This window comes from Schistocerca gregaria, chromosome 8, assembly GCF_023897955.1.
Source record: "Schistocerca gregaria isolate iqSchGreg1 chromosome 8, iqSchGreg1.2, whole genome shotgun sequence".
Taxonomy (NCBI): domain Eukaryota; kingdom Metazoa; phylum Arthropoda; class Insecta; order Orthoptera; family Acrididae; genus Schistocerca; species Schistocerca gregaria.
Window position 1 is genome coordinate 351389682 of NC_064927.1, and position 25781 is coordinate 351415462.

At 38.0% G+C, this 25781-nt stretch overlaps 1 non-coding gene across 1 annotated transcript; it reads right to left on the minus strand.

The window, feature by feature from the left end:
* Positions 1-15198: 15198 nt before the first annotated feature.
* On the minus strand, positions 15199-15271 carry Trnal-caa (transfer RNA leucine (anticodon CAA)). Its single transcript has one exon. It is a non-coding gene; the product is annotated as a tRNA-Leu (tRNA).
* Between the last annotated feature and the right edge of the window lie 10510 nt (positions 15272-25781).

Sequence of the window (25781 nt, forward strand, 5' to 3'; positions counted from 1 at the left end):
GTCGCCTTTATTGGGGTCATTATCCAAAACTTCCGACTCCATCGCACATCCTTTTTGCCACAACTATGCAACGGCTTCGACAAAGTGTGCCTTGACCGTGAGCAGACATAGCAGTGGTGCTCCAACAGTGTTTGTGAAAACTTATTAAGTTTTCTTTATGTTTTCTTTGTTATTAATGAGTAGAACCGTAAAGCCAGTGATGTATTGAGTCACATGTAAGAATTTACTTGGAGAATTTGTAGCGATAACAACTTGTTATCAAACAGTTGTAACACGGAAACAATATGTTTCCCGACATGGATTCCAGTTCAAAGTATTATCTACTCAGTCCTCTTTACAAGTTCTGGAAGTTGGTAAGGGGTATTTTAGAGCACCCTGTGTAATACAGAATACCTGTAACATAAAGCAGCAACCATCAACAGTTTAGGGATAAATCATTTTAACTGATAACTACCCATATAAGTTCCTATAATTTACAAATTAGTATGCAGACGAACTACATTTTTTGTGTTAATTAGATTTGGTGGGTTATTTCACGGCTGTGTTATTCTAATCGAAACGTAAGCGTAAATTAACAAATAAATATATATGAAGAGCATGGTCGCAAATCGAGCATGAGTTTGCAAATTGTTTTCTTCTCATACCATTAACCATGAGCACAAGCAAATATTAGCTGGTATCCCTATCCCCTTCCCCTCTCTGTCCACATACATACACTACCCCTCACCCCCTCGCCACCAGACTATCAATATTAGAGCCTATTTAGAATTTAGAATGGAAAAGAATTTTCTTTCAACATTTTTGTTTTTAATATGAAAGGTAATTTGCAACTTAGATTTGGTAGGTGTTTTATTAAACTACGAACTACTAAGACAATGCGACAGTTGATTTGGAAAATTTCTAACAACTTTTTATAGAATAACTGCAATTGCTAAATGTGTATAGCAATTGCATTACATATTAAATTTCTTGACCCCCCTCTATCTGCCCATCTACTCATTCCCCTATCTTTCTCCACACATCTCCTGCTTCTGTCATATTTCTGTGCATAGCTTCCTCCCTCCTCTCTCTTTCCCTCTCCTTCTCCCCACGTCAATTTTCGCCTGAATATTCAGTAGCTCCACACATCTCCTGCACCCGACCACCCCTCACCATCTGTCTGAGCATAGCCTTCTCACCCTCCCTCTATCCATCTCTTCCTCTCCCCCCTGTGTGTCCATTTCTGTATGAATGTTCGTTAGAGTGTCACGTAAGAATTTGTATTAAATCGGTCAATAACTTTTCGAGATTTCGGTAACGACGTTTCCACATATGTATAACACCGTCAAATCCCGTCCCAAGCCCGGTTCAAAAAGGAGGAGGGGAGGAGTAACACCTTGTCAGAAAACCTTGGTTCACCTGGCCTGGGTGATAGTAGCTTTTGAGGGCCACTTTCCAGGGTATGGTGAAGACCTCAACAGCAGTGAAGACAGAGATGAAGATCATTGGTACGGCGGAACTGGTGGAAGAGGCAGCCAAAATCTACTAGTGTCTGTTCTTGAATCCAGCAGTTAGTGGTCAGCGTCTGTTCACCTAGTTGGTGTGGCTGCTCGATGCTCTTCTTGATCTCAACAATCGAGTTGTAAAGATGTGACCTTGATAGATCACCACAAAACAAGTATCAACTTGAATAAGCATGATGGAACAAAAGGAAAGAAATCCACTACCCCTTGCATCAGGATTGTTTTGGGCAGTACCCAATACATATTTGTTAAAAAAATTATATTAACGCTAACAAATATATCAAATGCACACAATTATTGATACACTGTTGGTCAAAAACAATAATTTTCCACTGTCCATACAGACAGTCCTGATTATTCATCACAGTAGTAATTACATTGCACAAAGTCTGATCAGTAAAAGAAAGTGCACATGGGAGTAGTGGATTTCCATACAGTCTTGAAGAAGTAGTGTTGTCCTTCCAAGGAAGGACAGTGCTGACTCTCGACATGCATATAGGGAATCGAACACAATAGAGCACACCAGCAGAGTCACTCGAAGTTTTGAAGAATATTGGTAGGTCATCACAGATCAGACCCACTGTAGTCCTCTCATCAAAGGTGCAGACCCACTGTAGTCCTTGTAGAGATGGCCAGCAGCCATCTGTTGCGACTGTGTGGGTGCACAATCACTATTGAAGAGTCTTGCGGACAATATAGCAAGTCCATAAACCACCATTTGTGCATGTGCAAACTTTTTGGAATGTCGTTAAAACCAACAGAGCTGTTAAGCAGTCCCTTGCTGAATTATCAACACACGTGCAAGCACTACACTAACAGTCCCTTTCCTTCACATATTGCGCATATACTATGACCAACAAAAATGTGAGCAGTGAAATGAAAATAATTAATCTGAACAACTGTGGTCTATACAGTTACAAATTTACGACATGAGAATGCAAGCACAAAGGTACAAAATACATAATTAAAGAACATAATAATACAGTTAACCTTTGTAGTAATGTGGGCTTTACAAAAGAAGAGAAATAAAAATATATATCAGTGATACAGGAAATATAGCTTAAGTAAATAAATGTTTTTAAAAAATGAGAAGAGCTTTCGAAAGATTAACATCACACATGAGCATTAAAACAGAGTAGAATAAATAATGTCTAAACATCTTTACAAAGTAAATAACATAGTATCAGAAAAATTCTACAGCATAACTCTTATCAGATAAACACATAAAGACAGGAAAAAGAAAAATACACAAGGGCACACCAACACATAGTGGAATAACACAAAAGGAAAAGACAAGGTTTGTTTTCATTGTGAAATTTGGTACTGCAGTATTTATCGTATATGATTTGCAAACAAACTTTCTTTATTTCTTGGATTTCTCCCTCAGTTCATCATTATTCCCAAAAAATCCTATCTATACCTGTTGTCCCTAAACCCTACTGTTTTGTTCATACACTATTTTAAAATAATTATTCTTCATTGTACAGTACTCATTTTGCCGCAAATCTTTTTCATATAACTTCTCAATGCATTCTTCCCCTATCATAGTTATTTTCTTATATAGTCTCCCCCCTTATAAGCTAACTTAAATCTACTGCGCTTATATATATATATATATATATATATATATATATATATATATATATATATATATATATATATATGCAGCACAAAACAATTAACACAAACTGCAATGACAAAAAAATGCAAATTGGCAAAGCAAGCAGCAGTATATCTAAATTACCAAAGCAAACAACATTACAACTAATATGAGCCAATGTGCAACAACAACAAAAATAAATTAGTTGGATAACTGGCTTAGCAGAGTAATACAAAGTGAGAAATGCAATAATTTATACCTAGACATGATAAAGCTCAAGAAAAAGAATATTGCCGTAAAAATAGGAAATGTCTAATACCTATGTCAAATCTTAACACTAGAGTGATGCATCATTCTAACTTACTCTACTAAACAAATTACCAAATCGCTGAAAAGATAATGTGTGCAATTCCTGTGGAGGGAAATTCTATTTGTGCTCTCTTTTTTTTAAGAAAGTAGATCATAAAATTATTATTTACTGGGTCTGTAGACAGAAAACTTTTCTATTAGTACATCTATTAAATTTTATTTTAACCAATGCTGCAGTGCAGCTAGAAACTAGATATTAAACAAAATGAGCTAATATATTCATAAGGCAACGCATCAAACTTCATTCACTAGCCGTATGGCATTTCATAAGGCAGTAAAAAATCACTCAACTAACAAGACAATATGCACATTCACGCATCGACACACATGTCATAACTCTTATTAAAGTATGAATCTTGGTTTCCAACATCCTTTTTCACAAATGAGAGTCCCTAACTTCTATTCGTTATTCATATATATATATATACACGCTTAATCATATTCCTCATATTTCTTTCTTCTTTCTTCCTTTCGCTTATGCCATAGTCACGCAGTGATCACAGGGTCAGCATGGTTACAACGGATTTGACAATGTTAGTTTTAGGGACGGCCGGATGCCCTTCCTGCCGCCACCCCACACCCCCAGGATGGAATCAGTGTACCCCAACTATGGGCATCTAGTGTAAAACGTGAAATAGTGTGGACGTGTTTCAAATGTCTGCTACGCTTGTAACTGAGACGAAACGTGGGAACCAGCCCGGTATTCACCTAGCGCGATGTGGAAAACCGCCTAAAAACCACATCCAGGCTTGCCCTCGTCGTTAATCCGCTTGGCAGATTCGATCCGTGACCAGCGCGCCTACCCAAGTCCATAGGAACCAGCGCGTTAGCACTCTTGGCTACCTTGGGGGGTCATAATCACATTCCTCATATAGCATAAGCTTATTGGTCATAAACATACCTCAACAGTGTAATACACATTGTTGTCATAATAATATCGTAACAGATCAATCACATCTCAAAATCGTCACAGCTTCTTTCAATAATTTCAAAACTTTCAGTTAATTCATCTACCTCAAACATACTTCAAAAATCATGATCCCTTACCAAATACAACATTCAAAGCTCTCATAGTATCAGAATGGTTCCAAAAAAATTTGAACAGTTCACAAAGTACAGACAAAATACAATTTCATAAGTGTGAAGCTATCCTGCAGTGTAATTGCGTAAACATGTGTCACTGATGTAGAAAAAAAAAGTTTGTCTCTCTCAGTTAAATGATCAAATTGCTGTGTAATTATTTGTTAGATAAATATGGTATCAATGTGTAAAGTTGTATAAGCAAATGTCATATGGCTCCTAGCACTTGCCACATGCTTAGTACACAAAGTAGGCGTGTACCCCCTGAGGATTAATGTAATTATACCGTCAGATGTTACAGATTACAGCAAAGGAATGAAATGTTTCACAGAAAACCTTTGTATCATTGTAATTCAAAAATCTTTAAGATTAAATGTTTTAAGTACAAAAATGAATCACTCAAATACGTGTCCTGTAGCGCTAAACTGCGTCTTGCTGTAAGATAATTCTGTGGAAGTGTCGTAGAATTCAATGTACTTACCTCGTCATAAACAAAAGTGAAATGCTTTGCGTATAGATATCGTAGTTATTACGCTTATTGCTGTGATGAAGAAAGTACTGTACTGCAACGTATTGTTGTGCTACAGTAAAGGCTGTCTCATTGTAGCTATACCACAAAGTTACTACTAAAACGTGTTTTACTTTCCAGAATAATACAGAAAAACTGTGCAGGTATAAAACAGGTACACCACAAAAGCAACAATGTAAATTGTGTATCACATTAGTAGTGTCGTGATATAATAGTGTAGCTGTCAAACAAATCAAATACTAAGTCATCTGTAATATCTTAGAAAATAAATTTAATCCAAAATGTAAGTAAACCAAAATGTTGCATCAAAAACTAATTAGCAGTACCGGTATATGGTCTAAGTATTTCAAGATTTTAAACATGGCTGAAAAAGCACCTGTTCAAATTCTTCATGGTAAATGATAACAGCCAAAACAGTTGCTGGATAAAGTTTTATTAAAATTCTTGACCACAGTGTCAGTATATCTAAATGTACCTTCATCAGAAGTAAAATACCTAAAATCACATCCTGCAATGGAAGTTCATAAAACAATTGTGCCATAGGTGTCGTCAGTAGTTAAAACATCATCCCCATTTGTGCAAAATAATTATGGACAGAGGGTCGATGCGAACACAGCTTAGCATCAGTACTTTGCCTATGAACTAGTTCACTAATTGTTTCACTGTCTACACCACTATTTGCCGCCTGTTCCATTTCCCTATACACAATTACCAAATTACCACATTGAACATTAATTAATTCATTACATGGTGGCGCTAACACACTAGTCTCGTCTTCACCGTCCTTTCTCAGTTTACTTTGGAGCCTAGTATTACGTATTTCACACGCCATAATTGTCACAATATTTCATACAACAACACAGAAAAGCACAATTTGAAGAGTAACATTAGAAAACACATTAAAATAGCACTGAAAATAATATCTAATTAATTGTAAGTGCAGATGCGAAATATTTGGTGCAAATGTACATGCATGCCACAACTCTTTTTTTGTACAACAATGAAAAACTACAACTACAAAGAAAACATTAGATACACTAATTACACAAACTACTAGAATAAATTTGAAGATTCCAGTGAGGTATCCTCAGCTAAGGGTCGCCATATGAAACATCACCTTTGAAAAATTATGAATGACTGTGCTGGTAAACTTCTACATTATTTGATTTTCAAGCAGGTGAGCAAAACTGAACATATACAGACATTTCTCTCCTTACTTTTTCTGATCAATACTAAACTGACACACAATATTTTTTTTAGCGAAACGCTATCTGAATTTCAATAATCCCTACAAAAAATGGCCCTGACTAACAATAACCTATATCTTTCATGAATCATTTACCTCACAAAATCTTTGTTACTCGAACTACTGCAGTATAGCGTGCACCAATAATACTGTCTGCTAAATAAAAGATTCGTACTACTGAAGGCACTAACTAGTGATAGGCATAGTTAGCAAATGAAAGATTTTGATCGAGAACAAACAATGCATTTAGCTTAACAGTGTTCAAATGTCATAAATATCTATTCATGACATCCAAACTTACAAATTTCCTTTTTCTGACGGACACACGTCCAGATCGTCCGCGCTCAAAATTCTCCCATCTCTCTCTTCACATCCACCAAAGTTCGCGGCTTACCTCCAACTCCCCAACACTATGGGCTGTTCACATCCAGCTGCCCAACAATACAATAGCGAATATTCCAACAATGTCAACCAGTCACAGACTGCACACAGCACAGTCGATGATTTTCATACAGAGCGCTACATGGCGTTACCAACATAAAAACCTAAACAGCCTACTTACAGACTCAATAACAAACTTTCATTTAACATCAGAAAGAATCTAGACAATCTCAGTAAAATCTGGAAACAAGGCACACAGAGTGATAAATGCACATGCCCCTCAAATGATTACAATAGAAAAGATCCACAGGCAATAGATGACTTCTGGGAACTACTGCAGGAAACCTCAAATAAAATCCCTACTAGTCATGTGAGTAGATTTCAATGGACAACTCAGTAAAGAGAAAAAAATCAGGAGAACAATGAGAATTCATACAGCTCACAAGAGAACAAATAAAAAAGGCGAGAGACTGATAAACCTCTGCAAAAATTTTGATCTTAAAATCACGTCTACACAATTCTTTAAACCTGTAAACAAACTTACAGCTTGGAAATCACCAAATTCAACTTTTGGTGACTTTCAGATAGACCATATGCTATATCTAATAACAATACCAAAGAAATATTCAACATATGAACAAGAAAGGGATTTTTTGAGTCAGACCACCATCTGCTGCAAATAAAGATTAGGTTTCAATGTAACAGATAGAAACCGCCAATGAACAAAACAGTTAGAATTGATCCAGAATACCATAAACTTAACAAGAGAGAAATACTCCAGGAAATTGCACAATCAAATACAACGAACTGGAATGAACTTGCAGAAGTACTGAAAACGCTATGAAATTTGGCAGACTCCCAAGAAAGCGATAACACAGGTGGTGGAACACTGCAAGTGATCAAGCAAGAGATGAAAGAATACAAGCTTGGAAAATTTTCAGTTGCAACAAAACTACAGAACAATAGCAGGGAATTTTTAGAACAGAGATGAGTTCATCCAAGGCAATACAAAGAGAAAAGCGTAGATATGATAAAAGCCAGCTTGAAGAAATTGAAGAAGAATTTATCAAGAACAACACCAGAAATTTTTACAAAATTTTCAAAGGAAACCTAACAGGGTATCAACCACCTAATCTGAGCTTTCGCAGGTCCGATGGATCGCTGGAAGGCAACCCTAAAAAAAACTGTCAAATTTTCACTCACTTCTCAACTGCGAGCCTCCGACAGAACAACTAGATTTCGAAAATCCCACATCCAATCCCGATTCAAATCTACCGTCACTTAAAGAGGTAAGGGAAATAATCAATTCCTTGAAGAACTACAAGTTTCCAGGGGAAGACGGAATCACAGAAGAAGTATGGAAATTAAATGACAATAGTCTCACACAAGCAATGCACAGAATTATATCAAATATTTGGGAAACAGAGCAAATACCTGCAGAGTGGAAAAGTGCATTAATTTACCCTCTCCACAAAAATGTTGTAAAAACCGATCCAAATAACTACAGAGGAATTTCACTGCTCCCTGTAATATACAAAATTCTTTCAAAGGCCCTCTTAAACAGACTAGAGGATCAATCAGACGAGTTTATAGGGGATTGTCAGTCAGGGCACCGCAGAGGTCGATCTTACATCGAACAGATATGGAACTTAAGAACAATTTTGCAAATGAGAAGATATAGAAATATTGTTGTAAATTTTGTCGATTTTAAAAAGGCTTACGATTCAATAGATAGACAAACATTGTTTCACACCTTAGAGGAGTTCAGGATTGAGAGGAAAACAAAGTCAGTTATTCAACTGGCATTAGCAGATACAACCGCCAAAGTTAAATTAATGGGAGAAACATCAGAAGCATTTCATATCCATACTGGTGTTTGCCAAGAGATGGAATGTCCTCCCTCCTGTTTAACATGGTTCTGGAAAAAATTGTGAGGACATGGGAAAGGAAATAAAAGGAATTCAGCTTGAGATTTAAAAAGAGCAGAGAATTATGGTGAAGTGACTGGCTTTCACTGACGATCTTTCCATTCTAACGCACAATAGGGCTACAAATCTCCTAGAGAAAACACAGTAAATGGAAAACAAACCTGTAGATAATCTCTCCATTACGGCTCAATACGGGAAAGTGGCACAAGTTGCCCACTTCAGATGTCTGGGAGAGATAATCCAACCATCAGGCCTAGACTCAGTAACCAATAAAGATAGAATCTCCAGATTACAAAAAGCATACAAGCTCACTTGGAATCACTATAATTAGATTAGATTAGTACTTGTTCCATAGATCATGAATATGACACTTCATAATGATGTCGAACATGTCAGGTTAATGAAAGGTGTTTATACAAGATATTACATTAGACAAAATATTACATGACACTCATTTTTGGTGGGAGTTGTGACATTACCCATTTACCATATCTAGAAATTCATCTAATGAGTAGAAGGAGTTGCCATTAAGAAATTCTTTTAATTTCCTTTTAAATGCTATATGGCTATCTGTCAGACTTTTGATGCTATTAGGTAAGTGACCAAAGACTTTTGTGGCAGCATAATTTACCCCCTTCTTGCCAAAGTTAGTTTTAACCTTGAGTAGTAAAGATCATCCTTTCTCCTAGTGTTGTAGCCATGTATACTGCTATTACTTTTGAATTCGTTCGGATTGTTAATAACAAATTTCATAAGTGAATATGTGTTTTGTGAGGCTACAGTGAAGATTTCTAGCTCTTTAAATAAGTGTCTGCAGGATGATCGTGGATGTGCTCCAGCAATTATTCTGATTACACGCTTTTGTGCAATGAACACTATTTTACTCAATGGTGAGCTACCCCAGAATATGCTGCCATACAATACCAGAGAATGAAAATAGACTTGGTAAGCTAATTTACTCAGATGTATATCGCCAAAATTTGCAATGACCCTAATAGCATAAGTAGCTGAACTCAAACGTTTCAGCAGATTCTCAGTGCGTTTTTTCAGTTCAACCCCTCATCAATGCTTACACCTAGAAATTTTTAATATTCTACCTTAGCTAAGGATTTCTGATCGAAGTCTATATTTATTAATGGGGTCATTCCATTTACTGTGTGGAACTGTATATACTGTGTTTTGTCAAAGTTTAATGGGAGCCCATTAGCAGAGAACCACTTAATGATTTTCTGAAAAACATCGTTTACAATTTCACCAGTTAATTCTTGTCTGTCGGGTGTGATAGCTATACTTATATCATCAGTAAAAAGTACCAGCTTTGCATCTTCGTGAATATAGATTGGCAAGTCATTAATATATGTTGAGAACAGTAGTGGACCCAAGACTGAACCTTGCGGCACCCCATTCTTGGTTGTTCAGCAGTTTGAGAAATCATCAGTTTTTTGCATATTGTGTGAAATGTTTCAACTTTCTGCACTCTTCCAGTTAGGTATGATTTAAAGCATTTGAGCACTGTCCCATTGATACCACAGTACTTGAGCTTACCAAGAATTATTCCATGATTTACACAATCAGAAGCCTTTGATAGATCACAAAAAATCCCAACGGGTGACTTCCAGTTACTCAGAGGATTCAATATTTCATTAGTGAAAGTATATATAGCAATTTCCGTTGAAAACCGTTCTGAAAACCAAACTGGCATTTTGTTAAAACTTCATTTTTACAAAGGTGTGAAGATACTCTACAATACATTACTTTTTCAAGAATTTTGGATAAGGCAGTCAGAAGAGACATTGGGACATAGTTGTTGACATCAGACATATCCCCTTTTTTATGCAGTTGTTTAACAAAGGCATATTTCAGTCTATCTGGGAAAATACCCTGCTTCAGAGAGCTATTACATATGAGGCTAAGAATCCCACTTATTTTTTGGGAACAAGCTTTTATTATCCTGCTGGAAATGCCATCAATTCCATGTGAGCTTTTATTCTTGAGAGAGTTTATCATCTTCCTCATTTCAGTAGGAGAAGTGGATGGAATTTCAATTGTATCAAATGGTGTGGGTAAGGCCTCTTCCATTAACTGCCTTGCTTCTTCTAATGAACATTTAGATCCTATTTTCTCTATAACATTTAAAAAATGATTATTCAAAATGTTTTCGACTTCCAGATTGTTGTTTATCAAGTTTCCATTCACTTTAATGGTGATGCCGTAATCGTGTACTCTTGGTTGTCCTGTTTCCAATTTAATAATATTCCAAATGGTTTTTATTTTGTTATCAGAGGTATTGATCTCAGATATGATGCACATGCTTCTGGACTTTTTAATAACCTTTCTTCATGTAGCACAGTAGTTTTTATAATATTTCGCTTTTTCTGGGTCATTACTCTTTCTTGTTGTTTGATACAGTTCCCCTTTGTGGTTACAATATATTTTTATTCCTTTAGTAAGCGAAGGTTTTTTGCATGGTTCCTTATAATTAGATGCAACTACTTTCTTGGGGAGTAATAAGAAATATGTTTCTGTCAATGCGAAACTAAGGCATTACAACACAGTAGTCCTACCAGAAGCATTTATGCTGCAGACTACAGTGATTCATGGTCATACTGAGGTCAGAGAGGTTGAAAAGCAGGAAAGAAAAATTATGAGGAAAATATATGGACCAGTGTTGTGGGAAGGAATTTGGATGAAGAGGCGAACTAGAGAGATTTACAAAGACATAGAAACAACAACAGACACCATTAGAAAGAGAAGGATGAAATTTTATGAATATATCAGCGGGATGAATAATAGCAGACTCACAAGACAAATCATTGAGATAGTAAACAAGAGCAAAAACAAGACAAAGTGGATCACTGGAGCAGAAGAAGACATTGAATAACTGGGAATGACACAAGACAACATAAACAATAGAGAAAAGTTTAGAAACACACACTTAAACGAGAACATACAGAGAACAGAATGGGAAAAAGATGGTTGAAAGAACGCAAGAGAGAATACAGTTAATGTATGAAGAGAATTTGGGAAGAACGAAGAAAGAAGAAGAAATCATGACTACTCAAGTTCAATCGTCCTTTCAGAAGGGAATAATCAAAAACCAAATATATTAACAGTTGTTTTGTTATGAAAATATGTATCAACAGATCTTTCAAACTGAAAGCATTCCTTTACTTTCTCTTTAATATAAAAAATACCATTACTATCTGGAGTTATCAACACCCACAAACACACACAAAATCAACTAAAGCGGTAGAGCTGTTCTCAATTGATGATCTTTCACAATTGATTTTAATTTCCTGTTTTCCATTAGATTTTCCAAGAGCTTTCTTTCGTACACACTTTGTCCTGGGTCACGTCGTTCTCAGGTGATGATCTTTTGGACAACCAGGAATTGATTTTTTTATGTATATGAAGCAATTCTCAGGGAATCAAAGGTGCTACATACGAGTCCTTCTCATAAAAGAAAGCTACCTATTCATAAGTAGGATAGACACTTATTACAAAACATGCTTCCTCTCCGCCACTCGTCTCACTGGTGACACATAGTTCACCTTCATCTAGGACAACCAAGTTTTTTAAGGGAAATTGAAAACCTATGACCATGATTTTAAGCTAGATTTAGTCGCAATAAATTTCTGTTTCACTGCTTTATCACATTTTACTGAAATGTGTGACAATACTGATATAGAAATATGAAAAAAAAACCTGCTATACTTTTCTTACTTTTACATAAAGACACACCTGATTGTTGAACCTACAGCAGATAGAATTACAGGAAGAAAAGTTCGAAAATCGGAACATTTCATGCAGACTGTCCTTTGTTTTCACTGCTGCCAAATTTAGCGATCTATAAGTACCGGTTCTTTCGCAGCGTTTCGAACACATGTGTCCTGCCATTCAACTGAGATATAAATCAAGTAAAAAGCGTGTTTAAAAATAAACGCCTCCATAATTGGCTCTTGTGGGTCTTTGTTGCTTCCGTGTGTTATTTATACCATAGCTAATAATCAATACAAGCAGAGAGCATCCGTGGTTAGTCAGTACTGACCTAGAAACAAGTAACCATCTCGCGACCCATCTAGACATGTAGGCTATGTCTTTCTTTCTCTTTTCCTCGCACTCCCTTGAGCCAAACTGTTTCCCGCGGAAACACCAACAAAAAAGATACCATATGTCAATAATGGTATCGATCACTATACGACAAATTTCAGAGACCTTCCAGTCAGGGAATTTTAACTTTCGATAGTACTCCAAGGGTTTAATATTTATAGCAGTATTCATTGAAAAAACTACAGAGAATTCAAAAAATAAGTGGGAGAAACAGGCGTTCGGTAAGCGAGACAGGAGGGCTACAAAAAAATTGCCGTACTATGAGAGGTCATGGAAAACACAGTAGAGCTGCTCACCATATCCTCACCCTGCAGCCCAATTTAAAATCAACAAAGTTAAAATCTGTGTACTATATTGAGTTTGACTGGTGGACTGCTTAGTAATACTGCCACTAATACTAATACTACTACTAATAATAATGTGTAGGCCCTACAGCAGTGCAGTAGCCATTAGGAAAATTCGGTTACCTGTTGCTAAGTGAATACTGGCAAACTAGCTACCCATTGTGGAAATTACCCACAACTGGGAGTAGGCATTTTCATGAGATATTCTAGGTAAGTGATGTATGTGTCTCAATTGTGGTGTCATGTATGCATGATGCAAAGTACAAAATATATGTGTAGCGGATTGACTGTGTGAGGAAGATATTCATAAATTCGTTTCATAAGCTGTAAACTGTGCCACCTTTTGTGATGCCCTAATGCCATTATTTAAAAAAAATTAGTTATTTGTAACTTATATAATCAGTATTCCTTTTGGAACAGGGTTAAAAGTAATGATTTTTTAAAGATAATTTACTTTCTGAACCGAAACACAATCGAATCCTTTTCATTTTACTCTTCTAATAATTTCATGACACCCAGCTTTGGAACGCTGTTTTAGAGTGCAACAGAAGTGAGATTTCACCTAGAACGTTTCTTTTATGTATTTATCTAGCTAAGGGTATTCTGGAATCACACATATTCCGCACTTCACTACTTGTTTAAAATGAAAAGAACTCCTCGACAGTGCGCAGTAGGAGTTTTAAGTTACATACTGGTAATGTAAAAATGTAACACCTTAGAGATACAATCGTCAAAGGTATTATGATACAGTGATATTTATGAAGATATAAGAAGTGGAGAGAAAAACTTTGTCGTTGCTATAGCAAAGTAAAATCGTATACAGCATTTGAGAATGTAATCCACATTCTATAGCAGTCACAGTTACAGGGAAAAATAATATTCCGATTAAGGGTAGATTTAAAATAAATATGCTTCACAGAACTCATAAATATTTTAATTAATATTTAATGTGTGTAGTCGAAGAAGGTTAGAAGATGCTGACGTGTCGGAAGTGCTACGATAGACACATAGTAAAGGGATATGACATGTCAAGGAAAAAGCGTGCTTAAACTATTGTTAAACTGTGTTTGAAACTAGAACGAAATTAAAGTGCTTGTTAGGAGTTATGACGAGACAAGTGTGTTATTTAAATCATATAGCCAAACGATCTGCCATACGCTGGCTGTATCAGTTTTTGTAAGGTATAATATGGGTGAATACAAGAATGATACTTGGCTAGGATTAGTAAATTCTTTATAATTACTCTCACATATTTCAATTTCTAAATATCAAGGCAAAATATCTGCAAAACAAAGTACCAAGGCATTTTAATACAAAAGCATGTAAGCGGTCTAATGATGAAATTGTAAAATTCCATATCAGTAACTGCGATTTTTAATAAAATTATTTAAAGACAGGTTGTGGGTTGTAGCTGTGTTAAATCAGCTCCTGTGCAACTCGAAAACCTTTCGAACTCCACAAAACATGTTGCACCTACATCAGTAAAACGAATTTTATGCATCAGTTGTGGCAAACGTAATTAAGAATATTCATAAATAAATAAAATTCAGGCAATGTTAAAATCTGAGTCATAAGGTACGTCATCTACTTCTCCAAAATTCTTTAAATTTTCTTGTTGAAAGAAAATAATATATTGACTAAATCGGCACTGAAAGGCAAACCACTAAAACTTCTACTTTCAACACTCCTTTACCACAGGTAAATGCTTTTATTAAGGATACCCGTGAATAGCAGTGTTTAATAGGCCTCTTGTATTTCACTGAAACAGTGGTTTCCGTTAAATTGTACGTAGTCCGCTATATATACAGTGAGATTAACAATGCCACTTAGTTTATGATTGCGATTGCGTTATTTTTTGTAAACAATTGAGACTGAACGACGTTGTTGATTGAATGCTTCTGTATCCCAAAGATATTTTTGTCTAACCACTTAAAGTTGCTTGGGAAATTGTGTTCGAACACTTCATTGCTTTGTTATAAGTTTAATATTTCAGAAAGTACTGTTCAAAATGCAATACAAGTACTCACGCGAAACTGCTTTAAATTCTATTCCCATTAGCCAAGCATGCGATTATCAAGTATCCTAACTTCCTGGAAGATTAAAACTGTGTGCCCGACCGAGACTCGAACTCGGGACCTTGGCCTTTTGAGGGCAAATGCTCTACCAACTGAGCTACCCAAGCACGACTCATGCCCCGTCCTCAGAGCTTTACTTCTGCCAGTACCTCGTCTCCTACCTTCCAAAATTTACAGAAGCTCTCCTGCGAACGTTGCAGAACTTCCAGGGAGTTTCATAACAGCGCACACTCCGCCGCAGAGTGAAAATCTCATTCTGGAACCAAGTATCCTAGTTCCGTATAAGTAACGTGTCTGAAAGGAAATTAATGTTAACGTTCTGTACATTGTACTATGCCAGTGGGATGAGGCAATCAAGACTTCTTTCAAAACGAATACGGGGCGCCACACAATATATTAATAACAGGACTACATCTTCACCGTTATGAATGCTGTTTACATTTCGTACCTTCAGCAGACATTTATTCACTAAATTGCATCTTTAGCCGTTCCTCCACATTCATTTATATATCATTTTTGCTCAGATTCACATATTCAACAACTATCACAACGTACTCATCTTCATGATGTCCACATGTAATTACATTTGATTTCTTTTTCTCTCGCTTTCTTGCCTATCTCTCTCACACTAGTATTAATGACACTTGTGTTATCAATAATAATCACAATAAAACTCTTAATTTTGGAATTTGTTTACAAACCACTACTATAAATGCAAATTCACTTCCGGGAAAAAAATTGTGACTTAAGAAAATTCTGTAAATGTTCAGCATGTTGCAATATTTTCAATTTAGAAAATGTACTATAATTGTAAAACTGACTCGTTTTACATAATAAGACTAGGTCACAATTATGACCCACAAAACATGCAACAAATTAACTAATTAATAAATTTAACTTTTGAAAAGATGCACCACTGAATGAATGTTTTCAAAGAATTAACCAGTAACTCATGGCTCAGTTAAAAAATAGGTGAGTAAAATATATAACATCAAATGGGTTCAGCGTGGTCTGTCCCTGTTCACGTAATTTAAAATTCTATATGCCTTAAGCAATTTCTAAATGTAAATTTTAACTGTGAATATCACATGTCCATACTCAAATACACAGACTGAATTGCTTTTAGGATCTTTCATGACGACTTAAAGAAATAATATATTGAAAAAAAAAAAAAACAGTTTGAAGGATGAATTTGGAGATGCTATTATAATCATTGACAGCATTCTTTATATGAACAGGAACACAAGTAGCGAACGTTACTTTGTTTGAATGTAATGTGGCACCATTCATCCTGCTGATTTAAAAGAGGCAATAACTGATGGTATTTTCATGCTCACACTTGTTGCCATATGTTAATGGCCTAATCGGTTGAAATCAGATGGTTGTGTTAGTTAAATTATTGTACAGATAAAATTAAAACTGTTGGTGGAAACAATGGAGGTAATAAATATACTATTGTTCAGAGTCCACATTGTGCTATATATGAGTGGGATTTTATGTAGCTCGAATAAAGATGTGGCTTAATAATGTACATTGCTTTCAAAACACGTTGCATTTCACGACCTCTCTTCTTCTTCTTCCTTCACTTTCCTTGATTTTGGAGAATGTATACGGAAATATCAAAGAAACTTTGATGTAATCACGTCAATAGCAATTTTGGGCTAATTAAGGACCATTGTTAATTATGTGTTTTCTTCCAATTTTCTGATCACTTCAGGCCAGTTTTTTGCACTCTCATACCCTGGAGTCTTTCCATGTGCAATATTTTTTCCACATGTACTTGCCTTAAAATGTGACACTTGCTGTAATGCAAATTAACCTTTCAAAGGGAATAGCCAGAATGTCTTGCTTAAGAATTTCTTCACAAAAAGTCAGATTTTGAACAAATATTAAAACTGCTGTCAAAAAAGTTCTTTAAGGCTAAATTTGGAGATTATTACAATCATCAGTCTTTACTGTCGTAGACTAAGTAGTTTTGTACCATTTGTATGTTTTATTTAGTGGGCAGCTTGATGCCCCACTGTTTCGAAATTTTTCTCCGCCGATTTGAGCATTTAAGTAATCCAAAAGCAATATGGTTTTCATCTTCGTTATTTCTAGAAAATCCCAAAGTTCGCTTTTTCTTCTGGATTATTCATTTTGTCTTTGTGTACTGAAGCATGGAAATCAACAAGTACAGAGTTTTTATTTTGAAATTTACTTATTAGGGCAGAGAGTCTTTCTGATGCAGATTTAAACTCGGTTACATTCCCTATTGTAATATTATTAACATAGAAAGCTGTTCACAGTAATGCCATGCTTTTCATAATTCTTATTATTGTTTTACTGTAAAGATTCTATACCTGCAAGTACCCATTAAATTTTCTTCCAGAAAAGTGGTTTCTAGAACCTATAGAGTTTGAATTATTTTGTGTGTAAAAGCTTTTTATTCTATTTCTTTTTTTTCGTCGGTTCTGACTAAATAATTTAGATTTATGTAGCCTAAACAGAATTTCTTTTTAATTTTATTTTAAAAAGATCCCGACATTGCTTGGACTCATACCACTGACTGCAGTGTTGGGACTTCCTGAAATCTTTTGTGCTGGTGCAATGAACGATGTAATGGTGGATTTCCTTCGAATTACTGCCTGTTGTAGTGCTTTCGTTTAAAGGGTTCCCCGTATTGCAGCTGAAATTGTATCCAACTTTTAGGATAAGGTTGGCTTGTTAGTCTGAAATTCGATATTTTTTTCCATTCTCTCTGCCCTTGGTAATTCAAGTTCACCTTTGTCTTTGAGACCATTGGCTGGGTTGCACCTGCAATGATAGGCTGGAATGAAACCAGGTTTTTTATGAGACTGTTACTTCCACTGCTCCTCCTTCCCCACCACGAGGCAGATATTATTATTATTATTATTATTATTGTTATTGGTACTAAATTACTGTGCTCAACATGTTTTCGAAAGGAACTGAATAATTAAAAAAGGGAGTTTAAACGTGATAAATGGGTAATTGCAGTTGTTCAACTCCATCATTTAGCTTGCTATTGACAATTTATCAAGGACAAATGGAGTTGTTCCGTGTTTCAAGCTCTCTCGAAATGCATACGTGCTACTTGTCAGGGCCCACACTAATTCGCCACTTGTTAGCACTTTCGGTGGGTGTATATGGAAGGAATAGTTTTGAAATAATTAACAGGGCTGACACTAATAAAGTAATCACAAACTGGCTATTACCACTGTTTAACCAAAACTGTAGTCTGCTGCATAACATCTTGAATGTTCTGCTGCAAACTATCTTCAACACAAATGAAGTCAGTTCAGTGACAGTCATTAATACAACTAATTAAATGCGCTGTGTAGTCTTAACCATGTATCTTTCGCACTCTACAGCACATTGAGCAAATGTGCTAACGCCCATTTCAGGAAAACAATCTACAAAATGTATTTTCTGGTAGCGCAAGTTGCAATAACTGTGAATGGTACCAAATCTTCTTCGGAAAATTGTTGATCACTTATTATCAAATGAATACTGAAGTTGTTTAACACAAACTGATGATGAATCGAAGCACACTTGTCTATAAATTCTTATGATGGTTAGGTATCTTACCAACTGGGCAGAAATAAAAACTAGTAGATATTCAGTCCTAAAAAGCCACTTCTTAGTTCACCATGTGTACTCTGTGAAAATAATCAGCAATAGTTTTAAATTTTTTGAAGCGAGTGATAAATATGCAATTTATATTCAGTAACATTGTCTCCAATTATGAACAAACTTGTACCATTACAACACTTCCGTTTTGTCTGCAAATTGTCTTTCGAAATCAGCCTACTAATTGTAGATATTTGAGCACACTACACATCTGTATCATCTCAGATAAGTACTTTACCACAAATTTAGGTGATGCTCCAGGGTTAAACAACATATTCTCTTCCATTCAAAATTTATGCCCCCTTTATGTCCTGTAAATGAATAACTGAGGTCTGGTCCACACAGACAATATTTGTTATAAATGTTCTCATATAGTTGTTGAGAGGTCAGGAATATATGGATTAATTACTCTGAATATGTTAGTTACACCTAAAACTTTCCCGTTGTTGCACAGCTGGCAAGTCTTTCACATACTATGAAGTAGTACATATACTCAAGTTTACAACCTCCATGCCGGCCGGAGTGGCAGTGCGGTTCTATGCACTGCAGTCTGGAGCCAAGCGACTGCTACGGTCGCAGGTTCGAATCGTGCCTTGGGCATGGATGTGTGTGATGTCCTTAAGTTAGTTAGATTTAATTAGTTCTAAGTTCTAGGCGACTGATGACCTCAGAAGTTAAGTCGCATAGTGCTCAGAGCCATTTTTTTACAACCTCCACCATAAGTGGTTTTGTAAATAATAACTTTAGCTCTTATAAATTGGCTCTTGATGTGTGAACAAAATTTACTCCCACCAAACCAGAATACGCAGCTGAGGGCTCACATCACACAACCACTATTAATAAATCACTTACCTCAAAGTTCTTAGTATGCTCTCACCGTAAAACGACTTGCCAAGTTTATCCAAGATCGTTTAACGCATGGTCTTGTATAAACCAGAATATTCAAAAAACTATATCATGTAACAATTAAATTACACAAGTTTTCTTGTAAATAAAAAAAATTGAACAACTACAATTGCTTTACAATTTTACACAGTATAGTCTAAAAATTTATATACTTTAATACACAGTAATTGTCTCTGGTTGCAAGACTGCTGTTTATGAAGACATTTAAAACATTGAGTGCATACCCGATTTTATTGAGATTTGCATTGAGGCGGCAGTCTCACATGCTTTTCCCCATTTGACGAGTACTGAATTATACTTGCGCTGTAGCAAAAATACAGTTCGGTTGTTTCGGTATAGTACGTAAATGACGTAGTAAATGGTAAAAATACCGGTAATATTGGTGGCATTGTTAGAGAAAGAAACAAAAATGAATGTGTGAGAGAGGAAATGGGAGCCGACAACTTTTCTTTGCTTTTTGTTCGTTTGTTTATTTGTTTTGCACATATTTAGTCCAGCTCAGCATTCAGTATCCATTGTATGTTTCATATCCTTACGAAATATAAATTGCATTTTATGAGTAAATACGTTCGCTACTCGCGTAACTTCTGCGCTTTACTTTTGCTGCAAGTACCGTTTACACAAACAAACACAAAACAAATTATATAATTATTGTTGCTATTTTGTACTCTGTAGATCTATATCATGATCAAAGGCAAGAACTATTGTTATAATTGATAAGCACAAAAGTTGTTTACCAATAACAGAAACACGTTTTACATAAGTATTGAAGCAATTTTTGACCTGTTTTTATTTTGAATCTTCTAATGCTATATGATATATCCGTATTTTTTTCATTTCTTAATACGATATACCTCTGTACTACGTTACAAGCCTACAATTTTCGGATAAAAGCTGAATTAAACAATGACAGTTTCAAATTTGCTGTAGATACTGTTTATTTTTAAGTAACAGGCAGGAGGATAACTACATATAACAGAATGTTCTGTACTCGTGGGTCATACTGCCCTTAATAGATCCTCACGCAGTTTATAGATGGTTCATGACTTCCGATGTCTAGGGGAATCTAGTAACACACTGATATGGTATGTAAACAAAGCGATCGAAATGAGGTAACACCGATAGAAGTGCAACACATTTAACGCACAGGCAATGAGGTTAAGGAACTAACTGAGCAAAGGTACTGGGAAGACTCCCATAGTCTACACTTACTTACATTTACGGTAGCTTACGGTAGTTTTTCACCGAGGTGAGAAAGTTAATGGGATAGCGATTTGCACATATACAGATAGCAGTAGACTCAGCGCGTACACAGTGTACACTCCTGGAAATTGAAATAAGAACACCGTGAATTCATTGTCCCAGGAAGGGGAATCTTTGTTGACACATTCCTGGGGTCAGATACATCACATGATCACACTGACAGAACCACAGGCACATAGACACAGGCAACAGAGCATGCACAATGTCGGCACTAGTACAGTGTATATCCACCTTTCGCAGCAATGCAGGCTGCTATTCTCCCATGGAGACGATCGTAGAGATGCTGGATGTAGTCCTGTGGAACGGCTTGCCATGCCATTTCCACCTGGCGCCTCAGTTGGACCAGCGTTCGTGGTGGACGTACAGACCGCGTGAGACGACGCTTCATCCACTCCCAAACATGCTCAATGGGGGACAGATCCGGAGATCTTGCTGGCCAGGGTAGTTGACTTACACCTTCTAGAGCACGTTGGGTGGCACGGGATACATGCGGACGTGCATTGTCCTGCTGGAACAGCAAGTTCCCTTGCCGGTCTAGGTATGGTAGAACGATGGGTTCGATAACGATTTGGATGTACCGTGCACTATTCAGTGTCCCCTCGACGATCACCAGAGGTGTACGGCCAGTGTAGGATATCGCTCCCCACACCATGATGCCGGGTGTTGGCCCTGTGTGCCTCGGTCGTATGCAGTCCTGATTGTGGCGCTCACCTGCACGGCGCCAAACACGCATACGACCATCATTGGCACCAAGGTAGAAGCGACTCTCATCGCAGAAGACGACACGTCTCCATTCGTCTCTCCATTCACGCCTGTCGCGACACCACTGGAGGCGGGCTGCACGATGTTGGGGCGTGAGCGGAAGACGGCCTAACGGTGTGCGGGACCGTAGCCCAACTTCATGGAGACGGTTGCGAATGGTCCTCGCCGATACCCCAGGAGCAACAGTGTCCCTAATTTGCTGGGAAGTGGCGGTGCGGTCCCCTACGGCACTGCGTAGGATCCTACGGTCTTGGCGTGCATCCGTGCGTCGCTGCGGTCCGGTCCCAGGTCGACGGGCACGTACACCTTCCGCCGACCACTGGCGACAACATCGATGTACTGTGGAGACCTCACGCCCCACGTGTTGAGCAATTCGGCGGTACGTCCACCCGGCCTCCAGCATGCCCACTATACGCCCTCGCTCAAAGTCCGTCAACTGCACATACGGTTCACGTCCACGCTGGCGCGGCATGCTACCAGTGTTAAAGACTGCGATGGAGCTCCGTATACCACGGCAAACTGGCTGACACTGACGGCGGCGGTGCACAAATGCTGCGCAGCTAGCGCCATTCGACTGCCAACACCGCGGTTCCTGGTGTGTCTGCTGTGCCGTGCGTGTGATCATTGCTTGTACAGCCCTCTCGCAGTGTCCGGAGCAAGTATGGTGGGTCTGACACACCGGTGTCAATGTGTTATTTTTTCCATTTCCAGGAGTGTATAAAGGGGAATGCATTGGCGTATTCAGTTGATTCATGTGAAAAGGTTTCCGAAGTGATTATGGCCACACGTCAGGTATTACGAGGGTTGCCCAGAAAGTAATGCAACGCATTTCCTTTCTTCAACAGTTCGTTATTGGACGTAATGAGAATTACACACGTGGAAGAATGGTGTTTTATCCACACACCCTATTTTTCCACGTAATCTCCATCGCGTTCTATGGTCTTCCTCCAGCGCGAAACAAGGGCATGTAGGCCCTATAGGTGCCAATTCTTGTCCTGGTGGCGGAGCCAGTGCTTCGCTGTGGGAACTTCCTTTGCTGACTGACAGATGCAGCGCCAGCTGTCGAGTCGTAATGCATCTGTCCTCGCTAATGACATCAGCTCGCTGCAACATGTCACGTGTGACAGCCGTTGTTGGTCTCCCCAACCACTGCAAATCGTGGAGCTCTGCCGAACCGTCTGCTGATGACCTCATCCTCCGTGCCCTGTGACTAACGGTACTGATGTCGACAGCAGATTCCCCACAGACTTTGCACAAGCGTTTCTGAATGTTCCCCACAGCTTCTTTCTCTGTAGTGAGAAACTCAATGACGGCACCTTGCTTGTAACTTACAGCACCTACAGACAACATTTTTAAAGAGTCCTGCAGCTGCGCTATCTGTCGGAAGTGACGGGTAACTTGGTGCGATCACTCAGGAGAATTGAGATAATACATACGTAACAGTTCGCATTAGTAGCACTGTTTTCGTCTGAGAAAAAAAAGATGTAGTGCATTACTTTCTGGACAACCCTCATAACAAACTTTGAACGCCGAATCGTTGCTGGTGCTAGACACATGGGTTATTTCATTTAGGAAATCGTTAGCGAATTCAGTATTCCGAGATTCACAGTGGCAAGAGTGTGCGATGAATATTAATTTTCGGGCATTACTTTTCGCCACGGACCACAGAGTGGCCGACGGTCTTCACTTAACAACCAAGAGCAACGGCGTTTTCATAGAGTTGTCAGCCCTAACAGACAAGGAACACTGCGCGAAATAGTTGCAGAAATCAGTGTGAGACGTACAACGAGCGTAACCATTAGACCAGTGCGGCGAAATCTGACGTTAATGTGGTATGGCGGCAGATGATCGAAGCTACTGGCTTTGTTAACAGCACGACATATTCCTGCAGTGCCTCTCTTCTTTATCTTTCCGCCATTGTGCTGATCGTTACGGTACTCAAGAGCACCGAACGGTGTAGTACTCAAATTAGAGTCCCTGCATTATTCAGTATGCATTTCGGAAGCGATACCGTTTGGGTCTAGAGAACCGAAGCGCTGCTGTCGGTTCGCGTCGCACAAGCCAATCAAAAGTAAGCGGGCGCAGATCCGCGAATGCCACTGCAGCGCGCACAGCGCCACGAACACAAAGCGGCTAGCTACCGAAAATTGCGTTTACGTTGCCATAACGCATGACGCCGCATTCCATCGAGCTGACGTGCCCGCCTTCATCGCTCTCTTGCCTCCTCCTTAACAGTATCAGGCGCATTATATCCATTTCCATGATTCTCAGCTGAAATGCATAGAAATTTTTACAGTTTCCCTGACCGCATGTTCCCATGCATGCACAATAGCGATAACGTATTTGACTGTATTCTGCAGATTGTCGTAAATGTCGAATTGTGTCATCTTATTCTCATTCACATTGACATCGTGTTTTGGATTTTACGTTTCGGATGATGAGTTAGGAATGATGTGTAGCACCACATTGTACTAATACACCTATAAAAACACCCGAAACATAGATTCTGAGACTATCAAAGAATAAGAAGATAAACAGAATGTGGTTATAACTCGCTCGTTGTTGTTGTTGTTGTGGTCTTCAGTCCTGAGACTGGTTTGATGCAGCTCTCCATGCTCAAGAGCACCGAACGGTGTAGTACTCAAATTAGAGTCCCTGCATTATTCAGTATGCATTTCGGAAGCGATACCGTTTGGGTCTAGAGAACCGAAGCGCTGCTGTCGGTTCGCGTCGCACAAGCCAATCAAAAGTAAGCGGGCGCAGATCCGCGAATGCCACTGCAGCGCGCACAGCGCCACGAACACAAAGCGGCTAGCTACCGAAAATTGCGTTTACGTTGCCATAACGCATGACGCCGCATTCCATCGAGCTGACGTGCCCGCCTTCATCGCTCTCTTGCCTCCTCCTTAACAGTATCAGGCGCATTATATCCATTTCCATGATTCTCAGCTGAAATGCATAGAAATTTTTACAGTTTCCCTGACCGCATGTTCCCATGCTTGCACAATAGCGATAACGTATTTGACTGTATTCTGCAGATTGTCGTAAATGTCGAATTGTGTCATCTTATTCTCATTCACATTGACATCGTGTTTTGGATTTTACGTTTCGGATGATGAGTTAGGAATGATGTGTAGCACCATATTGTACTAATACATCTATAAAAACACCCGAAACATAGATTCTGAGACTATCAAAGAATAAGAAGATAAACAGAATGTGGTTATAACTCGCTCGTTGTTGTTGTTGTTGTGGTCTTCAGTCCTGAGACTGGTTTGATGCAGCTCTCCATGCTACTCTCTCCTGTGCAAGCTTCTTCATCTCCCAGTACTTACTGCAACCTACATCCTTCTGACTCTGCTCAGTGTATTCATCTCTTGGTCTCCCTCTACGATTTTTTCCATCCTCACTGCCCTCCAGTACTAAATTGGTAATCCCTTGATGCATCAGATCATGTCCGATCAACCGACCTCTTCTTCTAGTCAAGTTGTGCCACAAACTCCACTTCTCCCCAATTCTCCTCAATACCTCTTCATTAGTTATGTGATCTACCCATCTAATCTTCGGCATTCTTCTGTAGCACCACATTTCGAAAGCTTATATTCTCTTCTTGTCTAAATTATTTATCGCCCATGTATCACTTCCATACATGGCTACACTCCATACGAATACTTTCAGAAACGACTTCCTGACATTTAAATCAATACTCGATGTTAACAAATTTATCTTCTTCAGAAACGCTTTCCTTGCCATTGCCAGTCTACATTTTATATCCTCCCTGCTTCGACCATGATAAGTTATTCTTCTCCCCAAATAGTAAAATCCACCTACTACTTTAAGCGTCTCATTTCTTAATCAAATTGCATAAGCATCACCTGATTTAATTCGACTACATTCCATTATCCTCGTTTTGATTTTGTTGATGGTCATCTTATAACGTCCTTTTAAGACACTGTTTCATTTCGTTTAGCTGCTTTTCCAAGTCCTTTGCTGTCTCTGACAGAATTACAATGTCATCGGCGAACCTCAAAGTTTTAACTTCATCTCCATGGATTC